At 61.9% G+C, this 22,506-nt stretch overlaps 1 long non-coding RNA gene across 2 annotated transcripts; it reads right to left on the bottom strand.

Annotated features, from left to right (window-relative positions):
• Positions 1-288: 288 nt before the first annotated feature.
• Positions 289-21,926, bottom strand: LOC120233590. 2 transcript variants are annotated; one of them, XR_005528861.1, is made up of 4 exons: positions 21,634-21,926; positions 4,768-4,849; positions 2,625-2,701; positions 289-756 (listed from the first exon to the last, which is right to left on the bottom strand). It is a non-coding gene; the product is annotated as an uncharacterized LOC120233590 (long non-coding RNA). The 2 variants fall into 2 exon arrangements; XR_005528864.1 differs by lacking the exon at positions 21,634-21,926 and adding an exon at positions 8,156-8,242.
• Positions 21,927-22,506: the final 580 nt, after the last annotated feature.

Raw genomic sequence — 22,506 nt, 5'->3', positions numbered from 1 at the left:
CCAGGGCTGGCCCCTCGACCTCCCTGAGCCTCGGTACCCCCCCAGCCCGCCGCGGGGAGTGGCGGCCACCCAGCCGGGCTGTTACCACCAGCAAGGGCGCTGGTGGGAGGGGCGTCCAGCGCAGGGCCTGCCGTCCAGGGGAGCTCCGGGGCAGCCCTCTCCCAGCAGCCTGTCCGCAAGGGTCTCCCGGTCCCTTCTCTCCTCACCTGCCAAGGCTAACCGTTCCCAGCCAGAGCTCGGCTGCTCAGAACCAATAAAGAGGCACCGAGGGAAGCCCCTCATTCTGTTTTGTATTTTCACTGGGACCAAAAGACCAAACGCAAGCTATCTTTAAGGCCTTCGCGTCTATCTGGGTAAATCAAGGCTGGCTGGAAGTTTAGCGTCAGGAGTTCCTGCTTCACCCTGGCTGTGGGCGTCAGACTCGGGTCAGTCTTGGGAGCAGGCCCTGGGTGCCTGCCTCAGTGGGGCTCTGCCACGGGGTGTCGGGTCCGTCATCCCAGGCCTCACGTTTCTGTGAACCCCCGTCTGTGCCAACTTCTGAGAAACAGGGCGGCCCGTCTGTCCACAGGAACCCAGGGTGCTGCGGAGGGCAGGGCCAAGTCCCCGCAGAGGACAGGCCACCACGGGGTGCCGAGCAGAGGTCCTGTCCGCGCTGGGCATGGGCGAGGCACCAGGGGCTCAGCGCAGGGAAGGGACCAGAGACGGAGGGGGCCTCCTGCGTCCAGACCTCTCCCCGGAAGCCCAAGTCTGGGCAGACTTCAAGGAGAACAGAAGCGAGGCAGTTCAGAGACAGCCCACCAGCCGAGTCACGATCCCCGTAAGCCTTTGGCCCCCCAGGCCAGCACCATCATCCCAACCACCCCTGTTCCGGGCACACGTGAGGCCAGAGCTGGGCTATTCCCAGCCCCCAGCCTCCGTCTCAGGCCGAACAGAATGGAGATGAGGAACCCCACCTGCCCGGTAATGCCGGGGCTGCAAGAGGGCGTGTGTGCACACGGGAGGGGCGCCCTCCCCTCTGGCCCCGGGCCTGTTCTCACCCCTGCAGTGAGTGACTGGGCCGTACGGTCATCCTGGTGACCACTCGGGCTGTGGCTGAGCACAAAGCAAGCACCTACTGTATGCACCGGCCTTGTCGTCTGTCCAGTGCATAGTAGAGGCGATATGGGAGAGCCCACTCGTCCAGACCTGCTCTTCTCCACCTGGGCCCCTCCCCACGTGAGCTGGGCCTCAGCCACTATGGGCCCCGTCGCCCTGGCCCATGGGCCCGTCTAGCCTCCCAGGGGGGCTGGCCCCGCCGCCTCCGACCTCTGCCTATGCTCCTGGGGACACGCCCTTGTGGCCTCCTGCATGTGTCTGTCGGGGCCTGGGGACGCGGGACCCAGGCTCACATTGTGGTGCCTGCGTCTGCATGAGGAATGCACCTTCTGGGGGCCTGGGTGTCATTTGGACTCGGGAGGCTACCAGCTGCCAGTGAGACATCAGGGGACCTCACAGTGGGCGCCCAGGAAAGCACCTGCACCAGACGGCCCGGGGCACAGGCCGGCAGAGGCCCTGGGGACGCCTGGGCCCAGCTGCACCTCCAGGCTCCCCCCCCCGCCCCCGTTTCCTGTCGCTCTGCTCCATGTCTCCTCTCTTCCTGTGCCCTGCCCTGCTTTCTCTCTGCCTCCACTCTGTCCTTCCCCTTCCTGACACCCCCGCGCCAGGTCCCCCTTGCCCTCCGTCCCGCGTCCTCTGGGGGCCTCCCCCTGTCCCCACCTGTGCTCCACGCACCGGCCACCCCCCCCCCACTGCCCCGGCACCGGCTGGCGTGCAAGCTGCAGGCAGACACCAAAGCCCTGGGGGCCGCGTCTGCAGGGTCTTGTGGGCAAGCTGGACCTATAAACACACGAGGCCCAGCTGGCAGAGGGGTCCTGAGCCCAGACGCAACAGCCTGGGGTCCTCTCCACCCGGACGTGGGAGGCAGGCCTGCCCCGGCCATGGCAACCGTAGGGGCGGGGAGGGGATGCCTGTCTGGCCCACATGCCCCACAGACTCCCCGGGAGGCTGGAGCCAGCCAAGTGGGCCCCGAGGCCTGCACCGCGGGCCGGCTCCTGGGGGCAGCGGAGCGTGGGCAGGGGGGCTCTGGGCCCCACAGTCCCCCGTTGGGGTCACGGGGCAACGGGATAGGGGGCAGCGGGGGGGGGCGGGGGGGGGGCCCAGCAGGTGAGCCCCTGTGCTCTGCCCACCCCACTTCTAACAGCCCCTGCAGCTGGCCCCAGCCCTCCCAGCGCGGACCCCCGAGCCCCCGAGGCAGATGGCGCCTCCCCCACTTCTGTGCAGAAGGCAGCCAGAGAAACGGGCCTGAGGCCAGCTTCCCTGGAGCCAGAGGCCTGGGCAAGCCCCTGACTTGGGTGGACCTTGGTCCCTTGACCACAGAGAGAGGCCGGTGGTAGGTCACGGCCGACGCTGGAGCGGCCACAGCGGCGCCCTGGGTGTGAGCACCGCCTGCTCGCTCCTTCGTCTGCCACTAGCTCCATGTGTGCTACGTGTGTGCACGTCCCACCTCAGACATGCTGGCCAGGGCGGTACCGGGGGCAGGGGGGGTGGGTGGCCCTGGTTTTCAATGTCCAAGCTGCTGCACTGACCTGAGGGTGGTGCACGGACAGTCACGTGAGCTACAGAGTCACCCGCAGAGCAAGGTTGCAGGACGCAGGGGTGAGTCCTGGAAGGAGAGAGATGCTGTGTAAGTCTTGGGAAAGAGCCCACCCCGATGCTCCCCCTGCCCTGAGGGGCTGTGAGGTCACCTCAAGGACCCCAAGTGTGACTTTGTGCCCCAAACGCTGGGAATGGAACAGCCCAATTTTCCAGGGTCATCCGCCTCTGGGCCGCAAACATGTGGACTTGGGGCCAGAGAGATGCTCGTTCAAAATCAGACTCGGCGAGGCCTGATGGCTTGGCCTGGGCCCCCTTACTACCTCTCAACCTAGGTTTTAGGGTTGGGGACAGTCAAGTGACAGAGTGCATGAGGCACTGGTGTGGATGAGGGGACCAGCACTATGATGATGCCCTCATCCAGGGCGTCACCCCCAGGCAGCTCTTTGGGCATCACTGTGGCAGAAGGTACTCCCTGAACATCACTTCTTGCAAGGGATAGTCTTTTCCTCTTTGCTTTGGCTGCTGGGAAGCTCAGGGCTGAATGTACAGCTCAGCACCAGCAACTAGCAGACTTCTACGTGGCTCAGCTTCTGCTGGGCCTACCTCTGATTTCCCCTCTGCCCCAATTCCCTCAGCTGTTTATTTTTACCCTTGTGTATGTTCTGTGTTACTCTAAGCTTCAATAGAAACATATGCACATTTTATACTCCTATCTTTACTCATTTATGTGGCCGGACAAACACAAATACTACCTAAAACACCTTCATTCCCTCTCGGCCCACGTGATCAGTGGGGGCTGTGTGTATAGGCTTCATCTCTATGGGCTGTGACTGTTCCCAAGCCAGAACCCCCACTTCTTGGCGGGAAAGAGAGGCTCCCTCTTCTGTTCCTTTGGTGCCTGGGGGAGGGGGGCACAGGAAGAGGTCTGGATGCCCCTTTTGCAAATGAGAAACAGAATCCCAGGGAGAGGCCATGGCTTCCCCGAGGCCACACAGCACTGAGGGCCAGGGAGAGCCGGGACCCGGGAGGTTTGATCTCAAGACCGGGGTTCAGGTCCCTGCCACGGTGTGGCCGTTTCCGTGAGCCCTCAGGGTTGGCGGCAGCCCCCAGGCCGAGCCTGGGTATGGCAGTGCCGTTCCAGGCACGGACAGAGACCTCAGGGGGAACACAGCCAGGCTGGACCCCCCGCAGGCCCCACAGCGCACCTGCCACGGGCGGGTACACACGGGCCTGGGAGCGCCCCACGGCGCCGCTCAGATCCTGAGGTCAGCGTGGAGACCTCTCCCCACATGCAGGTCTCCGCAAGGCTGTGAACCTGACGTGGGGCCTGTGGCCGTGGCCAAGGCAGGCCTGGGCTCCAGCTCCCGGAGCGCTGAGAGCCTCCAGGCCGCCTTGGAGACAAGGCCCCTGGCCGCGCGGAGCCGAGGCCGCCCCCACGTCCCCACGCCGCCTCCGCTCGCCCTCTTGTGTCAGTGCCGGCACACGGAAACCCGAAAACCTGCTGAGCTCCGGCAGAGAACGAGGCTGGAAGAGCACGGGCACGGCCCCAGCACCGGCAGGGCTTCCTGCCCTTGAGTGAGGTATAAACCACTGTGCTTTCTGGGGGCCTCCCGGGTGCAAAGACTTTCGTCCCAGCCCCTGGGCCCTCACCGAAGCCACGCGTGCTCTGGGACTTACTCTGTGTCCCCAACCCTTCACCAGGAAGAACTTCTGCCCCAAGTCTTAGGGATGAGTAAACTGAGGCTGCAAAGGAGCCTGTCCAGTCGGCCGGCTCGCAGCCGGGGCCGCGGGCGGTGACGGTCAGAGCTCGCCCGGGAGAGTCTCTGCAGCAACGGCCCGGCCCTCTCTCCTTCCATCCGCCCCGAAGAGGTGAATCAGAGACACCGGCCGCTGGGCGGGCAGCGGGACTGAGAGGCACGGCCCACGGCAAGCCACGGAGTCCACGCGCACACCTCGCTCCCGTCCTGGAGGAAGGGCCTCATCCACCTGCCAGGGGCCAGTGAGCCCCTCGGGAGCCCTGGGCGGGGCGGGCCCTGCGGAAGGCTGAAAGATGGCTCACGCTCCCCTCCCGCCAGGCCGCCCACCTCCCGGGCTGCCCCCTGCCCCGGCCCAGAGCTAAGGCCGTCTATCTACCTGGGCCACGTGGTCGTGGAGTGTGTCCCAAAGGCCACGATGGGTCCCAGTTCCGCGGGGGGGGGATGGGAGGAGTCGGGTCCTGAAAGACACAAGGTGACCGAGCCATCAGCTGGGGCAGGGGCTCAGCGTGACCCTCCCCCACCACAACCACCCACAGGTGCCCCCCATCCCCGCACTGCAGGCGGGTTACTGACCGCAAGGAAAGCCTCGTCTGACCGCCCTGTTCCCGACCCTGGGTGGACCCCCACCCGAGACCACACCCCAACCACAGGCTTCCTTGCAGTCCTGCTGCTCACGGCTCCAAGGTCTGCAGGGGAGGGGCCGACGGTGAGGCTGCCGTCACAGTGCCCCTCCCCCCAGCTCCAGCCCTGCGTTGGCACCTACTGTCCCCCGGGCCCAGAACGTTCTCCTGCCATCAAAGCCCTATTCCTCATTCCTACCCATCGTTTAGGTCACTCTTCCAGCGATGCCGCCTGGGTCAGAGCAGCCTGGGGCCCCGGCATCGGCTCACAGATTCCGGCCCTGCCTGCCTCCCGGAGGTAAGGAACGGACCCACTCTGCCTCTGCCCCAGGCTGGGTGTGGCCGGGTGGCCGGGAGGGAGGGGAGTCCCCGCACAGAGTTCCCTTCCCTTCCCTCCCCTGCACTCTTTGAGCACCCCAGCTCCCTGAACATGCCAGGCTCCCACGGACCCCCCCACCTCAGGTGCAAGAATGCGGCTGCTCCATCCCTTCAGGAGTGCGACCTTCCCGAAGCCTTCCTGTCACCTGAGCAGGTCCCCCCACCTGGAGCCACCAAGTGGCTCACAGCCCTCCCGGCAGAGGCCCCAGACGTGGGTGTCATGGGACTCATGAGGCCCTCAGAGGCTGGAGGGGGCCTGCTGGTGGGGTCCCCAGGATGTGCTTGGACTCCCAGCCCCCAAATGCTGCACGGAGCCCCAATGTCACCCCCTGAAGAAGGAGATGTACAGGAGCCTATGAACCCGATGCCCCCTGTCTTGCAGGCAGTGTGGACTCAGGACCCCGAGTCACACAGCTCTGGGTTCTAAGCCTGTTTCTCCATCTCAGCCTCAGTTTCCCTAGCTGCGGGATGAGGCTTCTGGCCGGAGCATCCCACTATCCTACAGCAGGGGGGCCGTCCCCGGGAAGGCACTGCCCTAGGACCACACAGCCCCTGCGTAGCCGGCTGGGACGCCCTCTCGGCCTCTCCCCCTGCACTGATGTCTGTTGGACAACCCCAGGCCCACCCGCCGGAGCCCACATGATGCCCCCAGGAAATCCCTTGAGCAAGGTCGTCTCCGCCACCCTCACCTGGAGTGGACGGGACAGTGCTCTGGGGCTGCCCAGGGAAGAAGCACCCCAAAACAGCCCGGGGGAGCCAACGGAGCAGGCCCCCACTCTTCCCTCTGGACGGGGCTCACAGAGGGGTGCTCCCACGGACGGCTCACCACGGTGCCTACAGGCCCAGCAGCCGAGGCCCCCCCTTCTGCAAATAGCCCAATTCAATACAACTAGTCGATGTCAGGAGTAGAAACTGGGCTTCCGGGGAGCTGGGGGAGGCCCCCCGACGTCTGTTCTGGACACACAAGGGGGTGTGGAGCCTCTGTCCCGGCAGGTGAGCAGGGCTCCAGTGCAGGAGCAGGTATGGCCCTTGGCCTGACCCCTGAGACGCAGGAGCCACACGTGGCCATGGCTCGAAAACTCTAGACAGTGGCCCGGGGCGGGGGGTGTGATGTGAAGTCCGGGCGCCCGGTCCAGCTTCAGAGCAGCACTGACAGAATGCTCTCCCCCTGGGACACTCTGTTGCTCCCACGTCCTGGCACCCACGCTCCCAGTGACGGCACAGAACAGTCAGGCAGAGTGTCCACTGGGGACCCACGCGGGGGAGGCCCCAGCGGGCCCGGCACACGGCGGCCCTCTCTCGGCCTGCCCATCTTCACTCTCTGCTTGCTTCCCGTCACCATGTTCTGGCCTAGGCAGCCCTCATGCTACCTGCCCCCGGAGCCTCTAAAAGTCTGCCGAGCCCGTCGTTCTCCGTCTGCGCTGCCTGTTTGGGGTTCGGCTCCAGGCACAAGATCATCTTCTCTTGCCGTCTCCTCGGGGACGTGGGAGAGGACGGCCGCCCCCAGAGCCATGGCCAGCGTTACAGCGGACAGGAGTGGAAGTCCCAAGCCCAGGGCTGGCTCACCGATGTCCACCACGGCTCCCCTTCTGGGGCCCCCACACTGGGACCCAGTCCCCCTCAGAGCCTGCGCCCCATGGTGTGGTCACTTGCGTGACAGGGGTGGCCCAGGCCACCTTGGCAGCTTCTTCTCCACGCAGTTTTGTGCTCTGCAAGGCTCTGTCACATGGCTGGCACTTAGCTGTCTGAAACAACACTAGGTCCCCACCCTGCTCCCCTGTCGCCTGTCCCCACCCTGCTCCCGTCGCCTGTCAGTATCGCTGGTCTCTGGAACATTCCTGTGTCTGTCTGCAGGGGGGTCCAGGGGCGACTGAGGTCCCATTGCAGCTCTGGACAATCCCCTTCACCTCTCTGGGCATCAGGCTCCCAACGTGCTACACAGGGACAGCGACACCCACCTCCCCAGATTCACATGCGAGACGAGGGGCCCGAGCAGACACGGTGGGGCAGGGACCCTGATGTGGGCCCAGCCGCAGGGCCCAGAGCCATGGGAGCTCAGACCCCCAGAGGGCTCATACTGCCTCGTCCACGCTTCTCTTCAGCATTAAACTTGGCCTTCCTCCAAGGTCACGTGCAAGAGAAACATCCGCACCACAAGAGCCAGTTGCTAATGAATCCTGCGCAGAGCATACCCTCAACTTACATGCAGAAACGGGAAGGACGGAGGCCTGGCCCTGGGTCCCGTCAGACACCCGAGGCCTCAGAGGGACCCCGGACAGGCGGGAAGGGGTCAGAAGTAGGCCGTGAGCTTCCGGGCAGCCACATCCTGCAGCCGGAGGCGGCCTGATGCACAAGCCGGGCTGCACCCGCAACTCTCCAGCTTCGTTTGAGCCAACATGGCTCTGGCGGGGACGTGGGGCGCGACAGCCACCACAGCGGGCGGCGGGGTAGGGGCACAGGCAAGCCCAGACCCACAAGGACACAGCGTCCAGTGGCAGAGCCGCTGGCCCCGGCGGGGAGCCTCGGCCGCAGAGCCAAACAGGCCGCCTAGAACTTGCCGCGTTCTGTGGACTTCAAGGAGCCCGGCCTCTCTGCGCCCCAGTTTTATGGCTTAAAAAGCAACCATTTACAGCAACTGTAAAAAGCTGATGTCAGGAAGCGAAAGAACACGAAACTCCCAACGGCGTGGCCAGCGCACACCACACTAAATCCCCACCTCGGTTCCAGAAAAGGGAGTGGCTGCCTGAGGCCCGTTCGCACACCCACCTCGGGCTCTGTCGAGTCAGGGTTTGTTGCAAAAGACATCAAGGTATCTAGTGGCGCAGAACCGGGCCCAGTGCTAGCGCGGCCACCAAACTGTCCACAGACGTCCCTTCCCCACATCAGGCTCTGGGCACCCTGCACACAGACGGACACTGGTGGGCGGGCCCTGCCCCAACGTGGGAGCACGGCCACCAGCATCAGCCTCGAGGGGCCTCCAAGTGCTCCCCAACCTCCGTGGCCCCTCCAGGCCCCCAAGTCACCTCTGCTCATTTTCAATGGCCCCTGGGACGCGCTGCCCTCATGGCAACATCCTACACCTCCCGTAAACGTCTCTCATTTAAATGTTTTCTTCATTCCACAAGATCTGCCCAAGTGAGAAAAGGAGAAAGAGCAGCAGCCGCCCGGCCCTCCTCTGCTGAGCCCAGGCTGCGGAGGACCCCCCTCCCAGGGGGACCCTCTCCCGTGTAGCAAGGCGGGCGGCCTTGGCCTTTCCTGGCAGCGTCTCCCGCACCGTGTGCCCTCAGGTGGCTCTGTCACAGCCGCCGGGCCCAGACACCGACACTGGACAGCACCCAGATGCTCCGTGGCTCATGTGCGGAAGACGTGTTAGGACTCACACCTCGGTCTTCCTGCCCAGATCTTCCCCCCTTCCCCCGGGGAGACCCCAAGAAGTGGGGTCCCAGCTCGAAGCCCAGGATCACTGGCGCACACCTGGGGCAGCCGCCCCAAACCCGGGGCCTCAGCACCTTCCAGAGACTCACCAAACGTCAGCGGCGCAGGTTGGAGAGGGTGGGGATGGAGGTTCAGCTCGGGGGAGGGGCTGGCCTGAGATCACACAGCAAGCTGAGAGCAGAACCCGGAGGGACTGAGGTCCCCTGCCTGTTGGTTAAGTGTCACCTCCCTGAGGCACATTTTTTTTTTAATGCTTTATTTATTTCTGAGAGAGAGACAGCGTGAGCAGGGGAGGGTCAGAGAGAGAGGGAGACACAGAATCTGAAACAGGCTCCAGGCTTCGAGCTGTCAGCACAGAGCCCGACGCGGGGCTCGAACCCATGAACCGTGAGATCATGACCTAAACGAAAGTCGGACGCTTAACCGACTAAGCCACCCAGGCGCCCCATAAGGTACGCTTTTTAAAAGGCCATAAAGGAGGGCGCCTGGGGGGCTCAGTCAGCTAAATGTCTGACTCGGTTTCAGCTCACAGTTCATGGGATTGAGCCCCATGTCAGGCTCTGAGCTGATGGCATGGAGCCTGTTTGAGATTCATTCTCTCTCTCTCTCTCTCTCTCTCTGTCTCCCTCCCTCTCTCCTGCTCACACTCGGTCTCTAGAAATAAATACATATAAAAAAAAGAGAAAAAGGCCTTAATGGAAGCTGCCCCAGACCTGCCCCGGCTGCACAAAGACGTCAGGGCCCTCAGAAATCACAGGCCCATGAAGATGAAGAACGAGGAAGAAGAGGCGTGCAGGAGGTGCTTCGGACGGGCTGGGCAGCCTACTGCCAGGGGAGAGGAGGCAGGAGGGCTTGGCATTTTCGAGGACTTCCTGGAGGATGAGGACTCCCGTAGGCTGCAACGCGGCAGCAGGGCCCTGCAGGAAATTCATGAACTGGAAACATCTGACCTCAACTAACAGAACAAGCCGCTGCTCCGACGACACGTGGTGGGAAATGGCCGCAGAGCCTGCTCGGGCTGCTCTCACAGCTGGTCTTCCGACCGGAACCCCCCAAGAAGCGGCCGCCATTTTCCCTTGGCCTGGAGTCCTCCCTCCATGGGCCGTAGGTGCTCAGGGCACAGCCACGTTGTCTGTGGAGAGGGGGCTCACAAGCCCCTCGGGGTCGTGCAGAAGGGAACGTTCCGGTGGAGGTGGAAAAGTAGCCTCTGTCCCGTGTCTCCAGGCGTCCGGACTCCCCAGGCCAGGAGGCGAGTCCGGTGGGAGGGAAGGTGACTCACAGCCTCTGCTTCTTCCGTTTCAGTCTCTGGATCCCGTTTCATTCATTCACGAAACGTTCCCCAAGCGCCTGCCCTGTGCCAGGTTGTGGTGATTTTGGCCTGTCCTTCTGGAGAGGCTCAGTCTTCCAGGGCAGACTCATACCATGACCTCATCACCCAAGCGTGGAGCTATGGGACTACAGGGCAGTAGGCAGGTGGAGAGCAGGGAGGGCTTCCAGGAGGAGGTGATGCTGCGCCGCAGCCTAGAGAGTAGGCGGGTGGCAACACGGAGAGGGGCAGAGCAGGCTGCTGGGATCCTCTCTTTTCCCAGGAAGGGGGAGACCGGACTTCAGCCAGGAGCTGGAAGGGAGCCCCTGGGGCAGGAGTCGGGGCAGAGCCCTACATGGGGATCCCACGATCCCGTATGGATGAGACCTACCCACTAAGCTGCAGGTATGTCTGCACGGCAGGACTTGGGCACGGTTGGGGGGCGGCTGGGAGGGGAGTCAAGGCTGACTCCACAGGTCAGCAGCTGGGGGACAGCCCCCAGGAACTCTAGAGGGAAGGAGGGGACAGTTTTGGTCCCAACAGAGGAAACCTCCCGGGGGGGGTGGGGAGCTGCCCACAGTCGGGCCCCAAAGGGCGCGCCATCCGGGCAGCCCACCTGGGCCAGCAACAGCCTCACCCGCACCCGGGCCAACATGGTGAGCCGTGTCCTCACTGAGTTTTAGGGCGCGCCCAGATTCCAAGGCGGAGAAACGCACCACCTGGCCTCTGCCCGGATCCACGGCCCCGGCTCCACCTCCCCCTGCAGCAAGAATGAGAGGCGTCACCTCCACCCTGACCCGTCACTGCTCTATTGGGCCAGCGGGTCTGGCTGGGGCTCCTGCATTAAGAATCCGTGTGAGGGGCTCAGCCTCCCGGACCTCGGCTTCCCAGCTGGCGGCTCGTGTGTTCCGTGAGGTCGCCCCAGATAGCAGACGTCAGGGCTCGGCGCACAGAGGGGCTCTGTCCCCAGGACACAAAGCAGAGCCTGGGTGCTGGGCGGCGCCCGCTGGCCTCTCTGCCTCCCCCACCAGTGGGTCTCTGGGGCACAGGGGACTGCGACGGGAGGGGCACAGAGACCAGAGGAGCCGGCCTGCTCGCCATAAATCACCGAGCCATGCTTTATAATTATCTGGGCACTTAAGCTCCTCTCTCGTCTCTTCCCCCTTTCCCTGGGGAAATTTCCTTCATTTCCTACATTATCCCCGTCTCCCCGCATGTCTAAATCAACCTCGGCCACGCCGCAGCCTGCTCTCCCGGCTGGCTCCCTCGGCCTACTTCCACTACGGGAGGGCAGGCTGGGGTGCCCAAAGGTGCTGGCTCCCAGGAAGCGGTCGTTCGAACCCCAGTTCCACTCCTGCCCCAGGAAAGAAAGCCGAAAACACCACCATGGCCCGTCCTCTGAGCTGCAGTGGTGACGGTATTCCGGGAGTCGGCTGCTCCTCCCTCCCCCCAAGATCTGCTGGCAAACCCAGGTAGCCGTGGGCTTCCCTGGGGAGGCGGGCCCGAAGGTGAGTGGGTGGATCCCGGACGAAGAAGAGGGCCAGCTACCCACGGCCTTGAAGTAGCAGCTCCAGGTGACCTTGACAAACTCCTTTCCCTGGGGCCAGGCTGGGTAGTCCCTGCAGAGCACGTGGTGATCTGGAAGGGGTAGCCTGCTTCAACGTGACGAGAGTGCTGGGGTGCGTGCGGCTCTGATGCCACCATCCACCCACTGTCCAGCTCGACCCCAAATCTCGCCTCATTCCCACGTGCCTGCAGGTCTGTGTTATCATCCCCATTTCGCAGCTGAGAACACCGAGGCCCCGGGAGGAAAGTAACTGGCGCCAGTCATTCCTGGCCCCTGTGAAGGGCTGCTGCTTCCGAGGTTCTGCCCCTTGTACGTAAGCTGGAAGACATCCCCAGGTGACACCGGCTGGGTCCAGCAGAAGGCAGGGCGGGCCAAAGTCTGCGAGTTGTCCCCCGTCCTGAGGGGTGGAGGGGAAGGCAGCACCTCCACCAGGATGCCAGGCTGGGGCTGGCGGGGGTGGGGGGTGCTGCCGTGGACCAGCCAGCCCTGGGCAAGCATTTCAAAGTCAACAAGGAGTGCCCTCCCAGGCCTGTCTCCCAGGGGAGTGAGCCAGCCAGGTTTTTTTTTTAAATCTGGATCTCATTTTCTGCCCACATTTCTGACCTCCGGAAGCCTCTCGGGTAGTTTTCCAGAGCCCTCTGGATTCTGTCATGGGCACGTTCCGTGCCTCCGCTCACTGCGTTCACAGCCAGGTCGCTGCCACCCGCAGATGCCAGGTGGGGCCTGTGGGCACAGCTGCCCGGAGTCCCCCGCTGCCCGCAGCCACGCCGGGCCTTGCCGGGTCCACGGCGCCCACGGGCTCTCCAACAGCCACCTCCGGTCAAATTCCATGCCTCCTTCCCTTAAAAAAAAAAAAAAACTCCCTCTTTGAAAACAAACAAAAAACCCCAGGGCTGTGACCCGGGGAGCGCTGGGGATGCGTCGGCTTCATTTTCTCTTTCGTTCTCTCCTCCTGTCTGCATGGCAGCCAGCCGGAGAGACACTTCAACCCTCTCGTTTTACAGACGGGTAAACTGATGCCCAGAGAGAGAGGGGGGCCTTGCTGACCCCCCCCCCCCCCCCCCCCACGGATTCTGTGGCCCAGCCAGGAGGCCCTCAGCAGCTGCCGTACCTGGGCAAGAGCGGACAGGGTCGGAGTCCACAGCCGGTCAAGACAAGAGCACCGTCGCCCTGGGCGGGACCCTGCACCCGGGGAGCAGGGGCGAGGGGGAGAAGAAGCCCCCCAGGCCCTCACTCCACCCAGGGGTTCCCGGCCCCGTGGCACAGAAGGCTGGTGCTCAGCATATGCAGAAAGAAACTTGGTTGGGGGGGGGAGGGCAAGCCTTGAACTTCAGGGGCAGGGCTCAAGGAAAGCAGGCTGGCTCTAATGGAAACCAGTCAGCGGGCCAAATGCAGCAGGAACCCCCCCCCCCCCGCGGTTTCCATGGGGACGGAGCCTGGGGAGGTGGAGCTCTGGCTCGGTCACGGCAGCAGATGTGGCCTGTGCAGGGCTGGCGTGGGGTGGCGGGAGGGGCGGCGCTGTGCCTGGCAGCAGGGCCCTGGGACGTGGCAGGGCCCGGGCTGGATGCAGTAACCAGCCCAGGGCTGTGGGGCCACCACCTCCGGGAGGCTTCCTGGATTCATCGGGCCGGCACTGTGAGCTCCGGGCTGACTTTCTGCCCCCTGCCCGGCTGGGCCCAGCCCCGACCCAGCACTGGGTCCGGGCCTCCCTGAGGGTGCCTACGTTTGCTAAGTGAGGTCCCCGTGCCCGTGAGTGGGAGGCAGACACATTTGCCTGTCACGGCTCTACCCTTATAGCAGAGGACCCGGCATGCAACAAGGTCTCCTTGGTCCAGTCACGGGATGGTGCAGTCTGTCCCTCCTGGACCCCAAGCCAGAAGCCAGGGCCTGGCCACAGCAGGCTCCCCAGCCTCCCCGGGAGGCGCCCTAGACAACGAAATGGACCCTGAGCAGGGCTGAGACATCTGAACTTGTGGGATCAGGGGCACGGGCGCCACAGCAGCGACCACGTGGACGGACGGGGTGGTGATCCTCAAAGGCGACATGGTCCCCATTCGCCCTCAGCCCAGCACCTCGGTCCTACCCTGCCCCGAGGGACTCCCCCCCCCCCCCCCCCCCCCGAGACCCCTGCCACGGAATAGACCCAGCAGGTGCCGATGGCCCCGCTCCCGGCCGATCCACGTTGCCCACGTTAGCACGAGGTGTGGGCATTTCCNGGACGGACGGGGTGGTGATCCTCAAAGGCGACATGGTCCCCATTCGCCCTCAGCCCAGCACCTCGGTCCTACCCTGCCCCGAGGGACCCCCCCCCCCCCCCGCCCCGCTGAGACCCCTGCCACGGAATAGACCCAGCAGGTGCCGATGGCCCCGCTCCCGGCCGATCCACGTTGCCCACGTTAGCACGAGGTGTGGGCATTTCCATAAGAAAGGGGTCCCGGCCCCACATGAAGAACCTTTGAAAAACCCCAGCCCGTCATCTACACCGCAGGCCCCCGGCACAATGGAAGGGTATGAATTTGGCACAGAGCGGAAAGGGCCATTTTGAGAACATCAAAGGCTGCACAACGGTCTTGCCTTGTCCAGTTTCTAGAGGAGCCCCCAGAGGTTTTTGTTCCCAGTGTCGGAGTGATGAGGTCCACAGCTCACCTGGGCCTTAACCTTGGACGTTTCCCTGCCCTCGGCCCCAAGAACCCTGACGGCAAGGACGGCAACCCTGACTCCCTCCCTTTCCATCGCCTCTGCCACCCTGGGCACTGTCTGGACCCCCAAACCAGTAGGAGACAGGGCCCATCCGAAGGAAGGGACAGAGGCAACCCTGGCTCTCCCTGGGGGCGAAAGAACTCTGGCACCAAGGACAGGTCCGTCCCAGCACTGCGTGTCTGGGGACAGCCCCCCAAGGTCAGCGTCCATGAGAAGGAGATAATAAAGAGGGATCTGACATCCAGCTGTTCCCACCCAGCGAGGGGAGGGCGCAGGCCCTGCGGTCAGGGAGCCGACGCAGGTGCGGGCTGTCACTCACGAGCTGTGTGACTCTGGGGACCTTCCTTGGCCTCTCTGAGCCTTGGTTTTCTCACACAGAAAACTGCTAATGCTAACGCCTGCCTTCCACGCCGGCGGGGCCCTCGCCTGTCCACCCCACCCCCAGCACCGGAATGGCGCCAGCACCCGCTAGCACTGACGAGATGTTAGCGTGAAACGGAATGAGTCAGACTGTGCGTTTTAAAATGGATCTCACAGGCTGTGAGTTTGAGCCCCGCATCAGGCTCTGTGCTGACAGCATGGAGCCTGCTTGGGATTCGCTCTCTCTCCCTGCCCCCTCACTCGCTTGCTGTCTCTCAAAATAAATAAATAAGCTTAATAAGATAAGATAAGATGGGATAAGATAAAACAAAACAAAACAAAATAAAATGATGTTTAAAAAAAAGGTCAAAACAGTCAGCCAAGTCTGGCACTTAGTAGGTCAACAAAAGTCCTCCAACCCCAAGGAACTGAGTCCTGTGTGCAACACCTGATATGTGCTGACCCTCCCTGAGGCGAGCTCAGTGTGGCCCCCAACTCCCTCTCCGATGGAACTCGGGGTGCCTGCCTCTCTGGTTCCCCACACTGGTGCCGCCTGAGCCCGTCCCGCTCTCTCCTCCCCCGGCAACGGGAGGCTCACGGCCCTTCCGGCACAGCATCCGCCCAGGCCCAGGAGCGGCCCCCTGGAAGCCGCTTCCCAGAGCCACGGCCGGCACCGTGGCACAGGCCGGGCAGCCGGGCGGGACGGCCTTCCACGCAAGACTCCGTCCCCGGTGGGGGGGGTGGGCAGAGCTCCCCTCTGGCGCTAGAGCCCCCTGGACCGAGGCCCACCCATCAGGTGCTGGGAGCCTCCAAAGGTCCTGGCGTCGGGAGACTTACTATTTGCTGATCGCAACTGTGAGGGCCGGAGCGGAGGGCGCCTTCTCCGCCCTGCAGACGCCCCACACCCCACTGCCGCCGCCACGGGCCGCCGTCATGTCACACGCGCCTGTGCACGGCCGGCGGGGGGGCTGCCTGGACCCTCCACGGCGGGCTCAGGTGGGGGTCCTCGCCCTGCTGAGCGGGAAGAGGCCGCAGAACCAGGAGGCTGTGGCAGGAGGGAATAGCAGGAACCGCGTCTGCCTCCGGGACCCTCCGCCCACGCCCGGGCCGGAAGTGCGGGCACACCCACTGCAGGAATCCCAGGGCAGGGCTGGGCGCCCAGGAAACTGGGCCAGAGGCTCCCTTGCACGCGCTGGGGCAGCCCAGTCCCCGCGGCCCCCACCGCGGCTCCCCTCTGGGGGTCTCCCATCCAGCCAGGGCCGCGGGGCCCAGAGGCCGGGGACCCTTTTCCCAAGGTCCACAAGCAACCGTTCCCCGTCCAGGGGAGGAACGGCAGGTGACCTCACCACGCTGGATGCCACCAGCACCCTCTGGGGAGGATTCATCCCCTTGCTTTATGGACAGGGAAACTGAGGCTGGGATGGGCACGCGGCTCACCTGAGAATCCAGGCCTCTGGTCTCCACCTAAGAGGCCCCAATGAGGGGAAATACAAGCCAGCTGGGGCCTCCCAGACAGGCTCTCACATGCCACCTTGAACCGTTTCCCGAGTCTGATGCCGTCTCATCCGCTTTAAAGACAGAACCAAGGCCTGTAGTGAGAATCACTGTCATTAAGCCGGCCTGTGTCCAAAGGTGTGTTGGGTGTGCACACGACCTCCTCACATCCTCCCCGCCCCGATCCCCACCACGTTACCCACGGGGGCAGGTGGGCTGGGAAACCTCAGTGTGGCCTCCGGGCGGCCTGAGCCCCGCATCAGGTGTACACACGGACACACGCAGACCTGCCCCAGGGAGACTGACCCCGCTGGCCACCTCTTGCGGGAGGGCTGCCAGTGCGCCAACAGGCCCACCCCTGGGCCTTCCGGCCGCTCCCCTCCCTCGGCCGTCTTCCCAGATCCTGTGCTGGGCCTGCCCGCGCCGCCATTTCCTCCCGCGGGCCCAGAGGCTCGCTTCCAGTCCTCGGAGTTTGCAAATGGCCGGGGCCCGGAATGGCCTGTCCCTTGGAGGAGCCGAGGCGAGGCCCGGCCAGGTCGCAGAGTGCAGCCAGCCCGGCCAAAGGGCCTTCCTTCACCTCCCAGAAGCCAGTTGGGCCCTGGGCCGCGGACACCGACCCATCACGGCGGGGCGGCACAGTGCCTGGCGGGCGTCCCCAGGGTGGCCCACGGGCTCCAAGGTTCACGAGAAGCCACGAGGAGTGCCTGCCTTAAGGGGATGTGGTGCCTCCAAATGCCAGCCCATCTCTGGAAACCTCTGGAAACCACCGACATACCAGGGGACGCATGGGACGTGTATGTGTGTGCGTGCACATGTGTCACACACAGAACACACGCATGCACATGTGTTGCAAGCACAGGACATGTCATGCTACACACACGGGACATGTGTGCACATGGGCGCTACATGTACGTGACACATATGTGCTACAAGCACAGGACACGTGCGTGTGTGTGTTGCACATGGCACGTGTGTGTGCATATGTTACATGCATAGGAGATTGTACATGTTATATGCAAAGAACAGGTGTGTACATGTGTGCCACACACCAGACACAAGTGTACATGTGCATTACACATGACACATGTGCATATGTGTGTTTCATGCACATGGCACCTGCATGTGTGTTACACACAAGATATGTGTGTACATGTGTTACACGCAACACGTGTGCACATCACACACAGGCCATGTGTGCACTACACAGGACACGTGTGTGCACATGAGTCACACACAGGACATGTGTGCACTTGCTTTACACACAGGACACGTGTGCAGACACGTGTGTTGCACACAGGACACGTGTGCACGTGTGCAGACACGTGTGTTGCACACAGGACACGTGTGCACGTGTGTGCTGCACACGGGACACCTATGTGCGCACAAGTGTGTTACACACACAGGACACCTTGCATGCGCGTGTGTTACGCACACAGGACATGTGTGCGGCGCACCTGTGTTACACGCACACACCATGGTGCACCCGTACTGGCACAGGCCTGCCGTCCACACCTGACCACTGCGTGGACGTGCAGAATGAACGTGGGCTTTGGGGGGCGGCAGGCCCAGGTCTGAACCCCACCCCCCATCTTCAGCAGGTGGCTGAATCTGGGGGCCCCGTGGCAGGGCCAGTGCCTCCCCTGGCCAGATGGAAATGGTGCCAACCCCCATTCTGCACGCATCTCTGAGACTCGGGGAGAAACCAAGGGCTACCAGCAGGCATGTGGTGCTCTCTGCGAGCCGAGTGCCACGCCACGTGTGCCTCGTGTGTGCTACCAGGAGGCAGGGGCACTTACTGCCCCCCTTTTACAGACGAGGAAATGGGGACACGGAGAGGTGAAATGCCTTGCCTTGGATCAACACGGCCAAATAAAACCTACTCAGTCTGAGCCCCAGCCTCAGTCCCAGAGCTCACGCTCTTCTTCTGTACTCTGCTTTCTCAAATGGGAAAGGCGCCCGGCGTGGTGTGGGCGCACGGCTGCTAGTGTAGCCACCATCACTCTGCCGTTCCTCCAAGACCCTGGACCTCAGAGCGGGGGCTGCTTTGCTTTGCCCGTCTTTAAGAGCGCCCAGACCCGCGTCAGCCATGTTCTTGGAGCTGCTAGTAAACACAGTTCGGATGCCGGCACGGGGGTCTGAAAAGACCACATGGGAACGGAGCAAGTGGAGAAAAAAAATCCAAGAGCAGAATCACTAGAGAAAGCGGCTTGCAAGGAGCTCTGGCCAATTTCATCCACTTTTCACGCCTCCTGCCCCTCCCCAACATCTCCACCAACAGGTACGTTCCTTGAAATAAACAAGCCACAACAAAGCGCTTCTATTAACGAATGGAAGGAGCCTTGGGGAGCTTGCAGCAGACGGCGGAAGCAAGCGCCCGTCTCTCGCTCAGGTTCGGCAGCAAGCACCAAGGGAAAGGCAGCCTCGGCGGCTGGGAAGGGCAGGGCCGGACCCCCAGAATTGGAAACAGCAGGAGCTGATGGGGGGGCCGCGGGGAAGAACCCTCAGAATTGGTTATATCACAACGTGAGCAAATTCACCTCATAAACAGTTATCGTTTGTAAATTACGGTGGCCGTAAAACTTCTCTGTCTTCACGTGTGCTGATGGCCAATGAATTCTGCACCTCGTTATCTTGGGGAGATCATTTTCTTTTTCAAGTTTACAGCTACTCTTTGTAGTTCACCTGTTGAATGTTTTTTGTGGGGGAGGGGGAGGGATTTAAATGTACCTTTAAACATGCAAAACATTATGCGATTTTTCACAAAGATCTCAAAACAATTTTCTGTCCACTATACAGAACAGCTAGAGATTTCATGAAGATCTCAAAATCTAAAGTCCCAAATGCTGTAATTTTGAATTTCAGTCTAGTGTTAACGCTGTTTGTGCTGCCAGATGACATAAAAATTGGTAATTAATTAAGACCCTTAAGGTCCGTTTACATAGGGCATTAGGAGTCTTAAAAGGCAAAGACAAAGACCAAAATTTAAATTATAATCTAATGACAGAGAGGGTGTTTCCGCTACCGAACTGTTCGGGGGATGAGAAGATCGATGCACGGGACCGTTCCACTACACCAGCGCAATCTGTTTATTTTGACCTCCGTTCTTCGAAATTGTCGACTCCACAATTGAAATACGCAGTGTGTTTCAACAAGGACCCAGCAGTCGTAATGACAGACCAGCCCATCTGTGTTGTAAGAATGTATAATTTCAGCCTACAGTGGGATTTATGTACAAGCAACGATAGAACACTGCTCTGTGCGATACTTCCTCCAAAAAAAAAAAAAAAAAAAACCCAAAAAACTGCCGAGAAGAAATGGGTGCCGTGGAGAAGGCTGATATTTTGCCTGATCTGGAACACAAAAGATTCCATGGCATTTTCCCGATGGGGGGAGGGGGGGAGGCAGAATGTTATTACCCAAGTTAATAAACAAAGATGGTAAGTGATCTCACAGAAGCACCCCGCTCTGCTGGGCGTAAAACGTGCTAGCCGTACACGTTACAACCTTTAGGTGAGCAGAATCTCGGTGGAAAATACAAATTCAGGATGAAAATGCTCATTTGTGGAAATTAATTGATTTTATGCTACTTGCTCTTATTTCCGAAAAGGAGATGAAGTCATGTTCAGGAAATCGGACTGTCATTCCAGGATTTGGGATTTGAGACCTATTCACCTACACTGGTTATACCAAAAAATAAAATTTTTGGAGAGGAGGCGTGGGCAGCGATCAAAAGCATAAATTCTTCAAGAATGATGGGCCCTCCTTTTCCCCGACCCACCTCTCTCCACTCTCGCCTCTTGTGCTTTAGGATTTATGACACTCTGTTTTTTTCCTATTACTTCTATTTTGTCGCCGGTGTTTTATTCGGTGCTTGCTAAATGTTGGGGTGGAATGACCCTCCGGCTCATAGCAGCAGAATGTGGCGTTCTACATTCACGATCACGAAAATGTTTTAATTATCTCTGCCATATCCGCCTGTCTCTATAGCCCCAAACCTCCAGTATCGACTGCTGCCTAATCTAAGAACAAAAGCAGCCGTGATAGTGCTTGTGTGAGCCGAGCTCACTTTTATATGTGGTGGGGTCTGCCCCGGCCGGCTGCTCAGACCCACACAGACAGGACCCAACGCCTCCGAATTAGGAAAACAAAGATGTATTTACGTGGGAATTTTCCTCTCAGTTGCAATGTAGAACTTTCTGGGCCTGATTTTCCCTTTTCCATAAATCAAGACCCCAGCTACCCTCAAACGTGGGGGTGGGGGGGGAAACCCAGGCTGCATCCGTGGGTTCTTTTGTCAGCCTGCCAGAGGACGGAGGTGATTCGCAGCTGAACTCTGCAAAGCCCACCTTTTAAATGAAAAGGGTCAGCAGTATGGAAGGGTAGGGGACCATCACAGGAACTCGGGCAAGCACGGGGTTCAGCGTGGCCTGGGCACGCAAAGGTCTTTGAGGGACTTCCACCCCCGCTGGCCATGGCTCAGGCCCCGGACAGTCGAGTGTCTGGGCTCGCAGCTCTGCAGATGGGAAACCAGGATGGGAGCCGGCACAGGCCGGGCCTGGACGCCTCAGGCCCCCGAGGGTCCGTCTGGCCCACGTGCACCCCACGCACCGTCTGTGGGCAGGGCGGTTATGAGCTGGGCACAGCGCCGTTAGGCGGAATCCCTGGGCTTAAATAAGTGTTCAAAAAACAAAGCACCAAACCACCCAAAAGATTTTCCCCATACTGAGCTGAGAGCCGAAAAGAGCCTTCTTTTCCCTCCCCTCCTCACCCGAAATAAAATAAAACGAAAGGCAGAAAAGAACCGGATCCCTAAACCGAGGACATGGCAGCATTAAAGATGCCGGATAAAATAAAAGGGCCTCTGTTTCTCAATGCAGAACCCACCCTCCCGTACGCCGGCCCAGCCCTGCCTGCCGAGGACTTTGCAGGGAGGAGCAAGGGCGCTTTGGTGTTTTTCCCTCGGCCACTCCTGGCACCACCGAAAATTAAGACGATAATAATAACGGTAATAGTAACGAGACCCCCACGAGGAACCGACCCCGCTGAGCAGGAGCGAGCAGGCCGCACCTATTCACGCCTCCTGAAACATTCGTTCAAATTACAATCGAGCATGCAGCTCCTGTAAAATAACAAACATTCATTTTTATTGTGATTCCCAAAGCCTAGAGCTTAAAAATAAACGGGCCCGGCTTCTGCATTTTCCCTGCAGTTTTTTGGAAAGGCTCACTTCACCGAAGGCTGGTTGCTGGGGGGGGGGGGTCGGAAATAGAATTTTGAATTTCGATAACCAATTAGAGGGAAGGAAACGTAACAGGCATGGAGCACAAGATGGCAGAGCCCTCGGCCGATCTCCAACAGAAGAGAAGGAAGAAGGGGACTTACCCAAGGTGCAGGAGGCTGGGGAGCTTCCTCAAAAGCAAGGGAGTGGAAGCGGTGCCCCCTGGGACGGCTGGGCACAGTGGCGGTGGTGGGGGGAGGGCAGGGCCCGCCGGCCAGGAGGCCGGCCCCCCCCAGCCCGGTGGCAGCCCCAGGTCCGACGGGCCCTCAGCCGTCCTGCTCTCTGGCCACCCTCATCCATCGGTCCCCCGGTCGCGGCTGGCGCGGCCTGGGCCTCGGCCACCCCGGCACCCGGAGGCAGGGCCGCCAGGAGCCAAGTGGTGCTGGGGAGGCTCTGCTGCCAGCCCAGGAGGCCGAGGAAAATGCTACTTTTGTCTCCTGCTCTCATCTGGCACTGGCTGCCCGGGGAGGGGGGGCCAGAGGCGGCCGCTGCGGCTCGGCCCCGCCCACCGGGAATTTTTGAAAGATGCTCTGGGTGCCTGGAGGATGGCAGACGTGGCAGAGGCGGGTGGGCCGGACCCCCGAACCCACCACCAGGCGCGGGGAGGGGGGGGGCGCGGCCGAGCGGGAGAGGGAGGAGGCGGCAGGCGCGGCTGGCCACTCAGCGGCCGGCCGAGGAGGCCGGGGGAGCCGGCCCAGCCCCGCGCCCGGCCCCGGCGCCAGCCCTCCCCGCGGCCAGGCGGCGCGGCCCTGGGCGCCATGTCGCTCTGGAGGCCGGGCGGCCCGGCCCGCCGTGGGCATAGAGGCCGCATTGTTCCCGCGCCCGGCCCGAGGGGGAGCGGGCGGTGGCCGGCACCCAGCGTGCTCCCGGGGTGGGGGGAGGGGGCCGGGCCCGGGGCGCCCCCACCCGGCCAGCTCCACGGGCCCCCCAGCCTCAGTCTTGCAGGGAGCCCAACCCAACCCCGGGAGGCCATGCCA

The sequence above is a fragment of the Hyaena hyaena genome, unplaced genomic scaffold, assembly GCF_003009895.1.
Source record: "Hyaena hyaena isolate Hyena2069 unplaced genomic scaffold, ASM300989v1 scaffold_4, whole genome shotgun sequence".
Taxonomy (NCBI): domain Eukaryota; kingdom Metazoa; phylum Chordata; class Mammalia; order Carnivora; family Hyaenidae; genus Hyaena; species Hyaena hyaena.
This window is presented reverse-complemented; position numbering and strand designations above follow the sequence as displayed.